Raw genomic sequence first — 9,279 nt, 5'->3', positions numbered from 1 at the left:
TGTGTGTGTGTGTGTGTGTGTGTGTGTGTGTGTGTGTGTGCGTGCGTGTGTATGTGTGTGTGCTCTATACCTACCTATTCGTTGCTTTGTCACTCCTACTTTTTTTATATTTCCTCTAACTTTGCTGCTTTTTCTATCTTATAAATCGTTTTTTCTACTTTCTTTTCACCTTCTCTTATTTCTCATTCATTCCCTTCTGAAATTTCTTCCCTTCTGAAATTTCTTTTCACTTTCTTTCACTTTCAGCAACCTCCTCTCCTTATCTTCTCCATATAACTCGCTGTATTTCTTCTCTTATTTCATTGCTTTTTCTCCTTTGCCTTTCTTTGTCCTCCTTCAACATTTTCTCCTCATACCCTCACCCTTCATCGTTTTATATTTACTATGGCTTTCACATTCTTCCATTATTTCTCGCTTTCACTTCTATGTCTCTCCCTCTCTCCCTTTCTGCCCCTCTCCCTCCCTCCGCCATTCTCTCTCTCTCTCTCTCTCTCTCTCTGTTGCCGTCCAACTATTATTGCTATGTGCATGTGTATTTGCGAGCACACGGACACACATACATACACACATGCGCGCGAGCAAACACAAATACACACACATACACATACATATATATATAACGCATGTCAGAATACACATACATGAACAAGCCCATAAAAATCAATGTGTGAGAGATATTGATAAATTAAATATTATTATAAGGTGGATGGTGAAAGTGGGAGAGAAAAAGGCGGGATGTCGAAAGTATGTCTGTTGTACAAACAATCCCACAACAAAATATACAACTCACAAACACCGTCTTCCTATCCCAAACTCATACATATATATTCATAGACTGAGAGACGCAATTACACATACACAAGCAAAGTAGTTCATACCTAAATCTGCTCATATATACTTAGTTACAAGATACAACCACACGCGCATATACAGAGAAGAGGAGAGAAAGTGTAAGAGAAGACTGTGCAGCCACACCGACACCTATATATATATTGAAATGTTGGTTCTTACTTGCATCAATACAACCCAACATGTCAACACCAACACGAACTCGAAGCATTGTTAAAATATAATAACGCGTAGATTTTTATATACACACACATGTACGCGTAAACATAAGTGAAATAGATAATAACACCTAGAGCTAAACGTAACGCAATCAAACACGCGCGCACGCGCCTGCGTACAGACACACTCCCACACATACAAATCAACATACACATACACATAAATAATGGATAGAAAACATCCAATAACTTCTTCGGTATCAGCTGCTGATGGGAGTTGCCGAATATTGCTTAGCAGACGACAAAACCGCACCAGAAGCAGACGATAGAAACCTAAGAGAGGCAGACGACAGATTCCTATGAGAAGAAGCAGAAGAAAACTCCAACTTAATTTTAGTTGGGATTTTCTAAGAAGGTAGTCCATAGAGAGGGGGGGAAATATTCTTTGGCAAGAAACAAAACAAAATACAACCAAAGGAGAAAAAGAAAACAAAAGGCAGAACTAGAAACTGAAGTGAGTTATATTTCCTGTTAATTTCATGTATTCTTGTTGCTATTGATGTTTTTATGATGTTGTTGTTTTACCTCATCGAGTATATTTATGACTAAAAGTATTCCACCTTGGACCATCGTATCTTTTAAGGAACACATTATTCAACGTGCCTTATTTTGGGGGCCGGTGAAGAAATTGAGAGAAATTTGGTTTTTACTTCACTAAATTTATTCGATTATTTTTTGTGTTTGACTCCCAACAATGTTGTTTTTTCCATTTTTAATTCTTATTCTCTTTCACATTACTCCCATCTACAATAGTAGAATTATTCCTATTGCCGCTCAGCCTGTTAGAAATAGCAGTCAAACTTTCCTCGATAAAAGGACAATGATCTAGTAAATTACCCTACCATCTTTTAGGAATTTGTCTTTAGTTTTCCTGGATCGACCCATGTGATAGCTACACCACGAATAGGATAGACCAAAAGTTTGTCGAGTTCTAGACGCAACCTTCTGCAAAAAATACCCTTTCAAATATTATACACAACTTTGTTCATTTATTGTTTTTATTTTTGGGGTTTATTTTTAACATTTGAATCAGACTTGAGTGATTACTTTTCAATGAGATCCCAACCATAATTTTCTCTCTGCGCGAGTGTTTTTAATAATCTGTGATATCTAGGCCATTGTGTCTTTTTTTAATCAGCTGTGTCTTTTTTTAATCATGAAGCGTACAACAAAGTGAACCAGCGTTATATAGTTGACTACTTCTTCGCTTGGAAGCCTTCTTCACATTGTACATGTCTTACTCTAAAATTGCCAGTGATGACGCAAGACATTGGCCAGTGATGTAAAACTTTTAGTGATATCTGACTTAATTTACTCGAAAACTATTTTGCTCTAAAGTTAGCTTCTTGCCTATTTATTGCCCATTTATCTAAAGTTAGCTTCTTGCCTAAACTTGTATATGTTTATAAAACTGAAGCGGAAGTATAAAAAGCGGAATTGTTTTGAAAAAAAACGAAACGTCCCAAAGCTGAACTACTAGAAGAGGTGCTAAACCATGTTACTGCTGCTATTTTTATTATTCTCATTAGGCAGTGAGCTGGCAGAATCTTTAGTACGACGGACAAAATACTTAGCAGCGTTTATTCCGGCTCTTAATGTTTTGAGTCAACTTCCCTCATAAGTCAAGTTTGCCGTTCATCCTTTCGAGATTGATAAAATAAGTACCAGTCAACTTGTACCCTTTCCTCAAACTTGCTGGCCTTCTACCAAAATAAACAGATTGGTGAAATGGTAGAATTTGTAAAACGAAGTCAGCTTTGCTTTTCATCCTTCTGGGGTCGATAAAATAAAATACCAGTTAAGTACGGTAGTTGGTGTAAGCATCTAATCCCGCCCACCAAATTTCAATATCTATATTAGAAACAATTTTTAAAAAGCCAGTAAATTGTCAGAATAATTAGTATTCCGGGAAAAGATTTTCACTCTGTATATTCTAACTTTTACATTCTGGGTTCAAATACCGCTAATAAATTAATGACATTATTTGTTTATCAATATGTTTTTAGACAGTATGTTTTTAAAGAAGCTTATCATTCGTTTTGTCTTGAGGGTGGGTACGCTCATTACTTTAATATACATCGTGTTTTTCGTAAGCAATTGCAAATTGCTGCCTGCAAAAACAACATGGTCAGCGAAGAAACCCCTAAAAACCGACGCACGGGGAAGAAAAGTCCTAGGAAAGAAAGGTAGTGCAAAGCCTGGGATAAACAATATGATTACCGAAAGGACAAGATACGAATAAGCCGACATAGTTTCAGCGGAGGAGATACAAGACCAAACGATCTAGTGAGGCAAATTCCACTCTTGTAGACGTGGAAAATACAAAAAGGAGAACGCTGCACATCAGTTGGGAAGTGGTTGCAGTATGTGGGTGAGTGAATTTGTTACATTCAGTTGAGTAGCGTTTTAGTTGTTGGCACCCCGTCGCTTACGACGTCGAGGGTTCCTGTTGATCCGATCAACGGAACAGCCTGCTCGTGAAATCAACGTGCAAGTGGCTGAACACTCCACAGACACGTGTACCCTTAACGTAGTTCTCGGGTATATTCAGCGTGACACAGTGTGACAAGGCTGACCCTTTGAATTGCAGGCAAAACAGAAACAGGAAGAAAGAGTGAGAGAAAGTTGTGGTGAAAGAGTACAGCAGGGTTCGTCACCATCCCCTGCCGGAGCCTCATGGAGCTTTTAGGTGTTTTCGCTCAATAAACACTCACAACGCCCGGTCTGGGAATCGAAACCGCGATCTTATGACCGCGAGTCCGCTGCCCTAACCACTGGGCCATTGCGCCTCCACAGCGTTTTAGTACCACATGGTTAAAAATTTCATTGGGCAGAGTGCACAGTATGGGATACGATTTGCAATCTTCATTGATATTTAGTGCCTCTCCTCCGAAGAGTGATTGTCTGTTGACAACGAAGCTGTTGGTTATGATTCTTTGTTGTTTACTGTTTCACTCTTTCACTGCATACATTCCGCTATAAATATGGATGGATGGATGGATGGATGGATGGATGGATGGATGGGTGGCTGAATGTGTGCACCCACACAAACACACAAACACACACATACATATACAGGGTCGGCTAAAAGTTACGCACTAAAACATTTGACATTTTATTTATATCATGGTATTATTAGTATTCATGTTGTTCACCATGCACAAGTACGCATGTATTCATCATTTTTTATTTATTTTATTCAATTTTAGAAAAGGTGAAGCATGTCTGACAAATCCGGACCGTACTGAACCTATTTTGTGCGAGAATTTGGGCCCAACTTGTAGATAGATAGATAGATAGACAAACGCATAGAAGTTTATATATACATATACATGTGTGTGTGTGCATCGCAAATATATACTGGTAGGTATTCACACACACACACACACACATAATATATATACCGTTGTGTCTGGGGAGAGTCATTCTCTTTTAGTGTCTTATAATTTAACACACTCACGGTAAAATTTCCATGCATTTACTTATTTATTCTTCTAAACTTTTTGTTACGTCTTGCAATCTTTTCAATAGTTGTTGACTCTGTCTGTTATCCAAGCTACATACTTTTTGTTTGTTTGTGCGCATGTGTGTGGGTCAGTATGTGTGCGCATACACATGTATGTATGTATGTATGAATGTATGTATGCATGATGTGTGTATGCATGTATGCATGTAAGTGTGTATGTGCATGTATGAACGTGTGTGCGTTTGTATGTATGTATGTGTGAACGTTTGTATGTATGTATTCTGCATATTCATGTGTTTGTGTGCTTGTGTGTTCGCGTTTGTGTGTGTTCATGTGTGTGTGTGTTTACCGCTGTTTCCTTGTGTGTGCATATCTGAGTGTGTATGTGTGTATGGGTTTTTGTGACTATGTACTGTGTCTGTATGTATGGGTGTGTATCTCCATATGTGTAGACGTGTGTCTCCATATGTTTCCTTGTGTGAAATGATGTGCGTGTGTATTAGTCATGTGATTCAGTCTTCATTTGTGTATGTGTATGTGTATGTATGCTTGTCTGTTCATATAACCAATGTACTTATCCGTTTGTATGTCTATCTGTTTACTTTCATATCCATATCCCTACATACATGTGCATTGATACTTAACTTCGGTTAAAGACTGTGAACAACAGAGTGCAGCTCCTCCAGTCCTATTGTATGAAACCCATAGCTTCGAAATATGTTGTTCACATAGAACTCACACGACATGAAAATTGTCACACGACATGAAAATTGTCACACGACATGAAAATTGTCACACGACATGAAAATTGTCACACGACATGAAAATTGTGACACGACATGAAAATTAACATACTGATAGCAGACTTAGTTAGGATAATGAACAACGTGTCCCCACTATGCAAACTCTATGAAGTGAAGAAACATGTACAGAACTTCATGCACTGCATGCAGTTTCTCTGGATATGATCAGAAAGATAGGGTTCGAGTATACAGGAGTGCTAGAAAGAAGTTAGATAACAGTATATATATTGAAGCCAGTTGTACCTAGATATAGAAGAAAAGACTAGAATCGGATACAAAGAGCTTGGGACAAAGCAAACAGGGTGAACACGTGGTATAAAACCGACAACTATCAAGAGGTGATGTTTTTAGAGGCCACAGCCCATGGCGAACTAGCCCGTAGATTTAGGAAAGCTCGGAAGGAGACCAAACTCAACATTAAAATTGTTGAAAAACCGGGGAACTCCATTAGATCACAACTATGTAGGACGTACACCTTTGAGAATACCATATGCACCAATGATAACTTCATGGTATATAGGATCAGTCCTGGCATTAACTGTAGAACTAGAAATGTAGTCTACAACATAAGGTGCATAGCAGGTGCTTGTAAAGACATAAATATGACATACATAGGGGAGAAAATCTAGGAGCATTGCGGAAAGACTAGATGAAAATTTGAGACGATATTACGACAAAAAACAGTCCTCCATAATCTACCAACATGCCAAGGACTAACATGGAAGCAATCTGGGTCAACTTGACCGTATTTTATCCACGCACCCAAAGGGCCCAACTCTCAGACAAATACAGGTGTACATCCTCATAAATGAAACATCCCCAGTACTAAATAGGAATACACGTAGTAGATAAGCACACCCCCTTACCTACAGTTTATATATATATATATATATATATATATATATATATATATATATATATATATATATATATATATATATGCAGGGCAGGGAATCGTCAATTAGTAATAAAATTAATAATCAACAATTTTGCCGGGTAGCTCAGTATGAAAAAATCTTCTTCGGTAAAAAACATTTATAATCATAAATATATAGGGATTGACAGTAACCTGCTTCTCCAACATACTGAGAATTCAGAAATAGCAGTCAAAGAACTACTGATTTCAAAACTACATATAGATATATACAGACAGGTAGAATAGTTAGCGGGTTGTTTTGTATGAGTGTGTATGCGTATATATATATGCACATGCACGTATACATATGGAAATGAAACTAAACAGATAGACATACAGACGCATAGGTACATAGGTTATATGAACAAACAAGCATATACATACATACACAAATGAAAACTGAGACACATGACCATATACATACAAACGTACACACATACGTACATACAAACGCACACATACATATAGACATGCATGCACAGACTTGTATGCATCCATACATACATACATATATATGCATGCGCACACACACTGACCCACACACATGCGCACAAACAAACAGAAAGAGCGCAGCTTGAATAACGGACAGTCAACAACTATTGAAAAGGTTGCAAGACGCAACGAAAGTTTTAGAAAAATAAATAACTAAATAAGTTAAAATTTTACCGGTGCGTGTGTTAAATTATAAGGTACTTAGAGAGAATGACTCTCCCCTGACGCAGTAAAATATGCTTCAACACACGATCTCACATAAAGAGTCTTGCAAACCAAATCCCAAGACGAAATATATATATATATATATATATATATATATATAATTTTGCTTAAAAGAGTTCCAACACTGTCTGTTTTTTATGTTTTATTTATATTCCTGCAGAACTAATGTGGGGTATAGAATATAGAATATACAATATATAATATGATATACAATATACAATATAAAATAAAATAAAATAAAAATGGATGGCACCATGAAAGAAAGTATTGAATGTAGATGAAATATTGAGTGTTCAATATAAAGGATCAAATATATAAATATATAAATATAAATATATATATATAAAGGCGACTCGAGTTTCAGGGCTATTTCCCTTCGTCATGGCCGGTATGACAGACTTTATATATATATATATATATATTACAGCTAAATTGAGGCGTTCACTTTCATGGATTTCATCTCGATTATACCAACCTTCTTGCGTTAATCGTTGCTGATCTTTACATTCCGAGTTCAATTTCCATCGAGGCTAACTTTTCATGCGCAGGCCTGGATGTGTGGTAAGATATTTACTTCCCAGCCACATGGCTCCAGGTTTAGTCTCACTGCGAAAAAAGCCTTGTGATTGGATTTGGTAAACAGAAACTGAAAGAAGCACATCGTTTATATATATATATGTATGTGCGTTGTGTGTGTGTGCGTGTGTGTGTGTGTGTGTGTGTGTGTGTGTGTGTGTGTGTGTGTGTGTGTGTGTGTGTGTGTGTGTGTCTGTATGTGTATCTTTGTGTCTGTGTTTGTCCTCCACTACCGCTTTACAAACGGCGTCGGTTTGATTACGTTCGCGTAACTTAGCATTTCCGGAAAAGGGACCTGATAGAATAAGTACTAGATTTAAAAAGACAAGTACTGGGATCAATTCGTTCAACAAAACCTCTTTAAGGCAGTGCCCCAGCATGGCTGCAGTCTAATGGCTGAAAAAGTAAAAAATTGAAGAAACATAAAGATACTGGTTCTTTCTATCATTTCCTTCGACTTTCATTCATTCTGCTTCATTAACAATCAAGTTACCAGCAGTAAATGTGATTCTAATTGCATGTATTGTTTATAAGTAAATAATCTTTAGCTAATTTTTTCTCAGTTCCTAAGGAACAGTGGCCTGCGGCGGAAGACTAGTCAAATTTACTGAGCAAATATCATTTATTGAAGTGAAATTTGTGGCACTGAGAAATGGAAGATTGTAAGTCCTACAATGTAGTTTAGAAATATTATTTATTTAATATTCACGTCACATTTTCCTCATTGTATATGCATAAACATCAATACACCACACAACTGTTACGCATCACACACACACACACACACATATACATACATACATTCATGCATACATACATACAGACAGACACATGCAACACACACACACACACACACACACACACATTCGCACATACGTATAGAGAGTGTTAGAAACAGGAAAGACTCTACATATAAAGCAACTTATATCATTTGAAATATGTTCAGTGTATACACACACACACACACACACACACACACACACACACACACACACACACACACACAGTGGAAGCGCAATGGCCCAGTGGTTAGGGCAGCGAACTCGCAGTCATAGGATCGCGGTTTCGATTCCCAGACCGGGCGTTGTGAGTGTTTATTGAGCGAAAACACCTAAAAGCTCTACGAAGCTCTGGCAGGGGATGGTGGCGAACCCTGCTGTACTCTTTCACCACAACTTTCTCTCACTCTTTCTTCCTGTTTCTGTTGTACCTGTATTTCAAAGGGCCAGCCTTGTTACACTGTGTCACGCTGAATATCCCCGAGAACTACGTTAAGGGTACACGTGTCTGTGGAGTGCTCAGCCACTTGCACGTAAATTTCACGAGCAGGCTGTTCCGTTGATCGGATCAACTGGAACCCTCGACGTCGTAAGCGACGGAGTGCCAACAACAAACACAAACACACACACGCTCGCAGACGCTCAACTCGTCTCTTTTAGGGTAACAGCGGCCATGCTGGAATACCTTGAACACCTTGAAGGGTTTTTAAGTTGAACAAATCAACTCTCGTGCTTTTCTTTCTTTCTTTTTTTTTTCTTGAGGCCTAGTACTTATTCTATCGGTCACTCAAGCCGAACCGTTATGTTACGGGCATGTAAACACACCAACACCGGTTTTCAAGCGGTGTTGGTGGACAAACAAACACACACGTACATACACACATGTTTTTTTACTCTTTTACTTTTTTCAGTCATTTGACTGTGGCCATGCTGGAGCACTGCCTTTAGTCGAGCA

The 9,279-nt window shown here is 38.0% G+C and overlaps 1 protein-coding gene across 1 annotated transcript in view; it reads left to right on the top strand.

Moving 5' to 3' along the window:
- The first annotated feature begins 1,013 nt into the window (after positions 1 to 1,013).
- The window catches only part of LOC106875923 (dopamine beta-hydroxylase), a 64,908-nt gene continuing 56,642 nt past the window's right edge, over positions 1,014 to 9,279 (top strand). Inside the window, exon 1 of the mRNA XM_089359850.1 lies at positions 1,014 to 1,521. The gene's annotated coding sequence lies outside the window, so the exon portion shown is untranslated. The remainder of the gene's footprint in view (positions 1,522 to 9,279) is intronic.

Source organism: Octopus bimaculoides, chromosome 1 (genome assembly GCF_046866305.1).
Source record: "Octopus bimaculoides isolate indiv1 chromosome 1, ASM4686630v1, whole genome shotgun sequence".
Lineage (NCBI taxonomy): Eukaryota > Metazoa > Mollusca > Cephalopoda > Octopoda > Octopodidae > Octopus > Octopus bimaculoides.
This window is presented reverse-complemented; position numbering and strand designations above follow the sequence as displayed.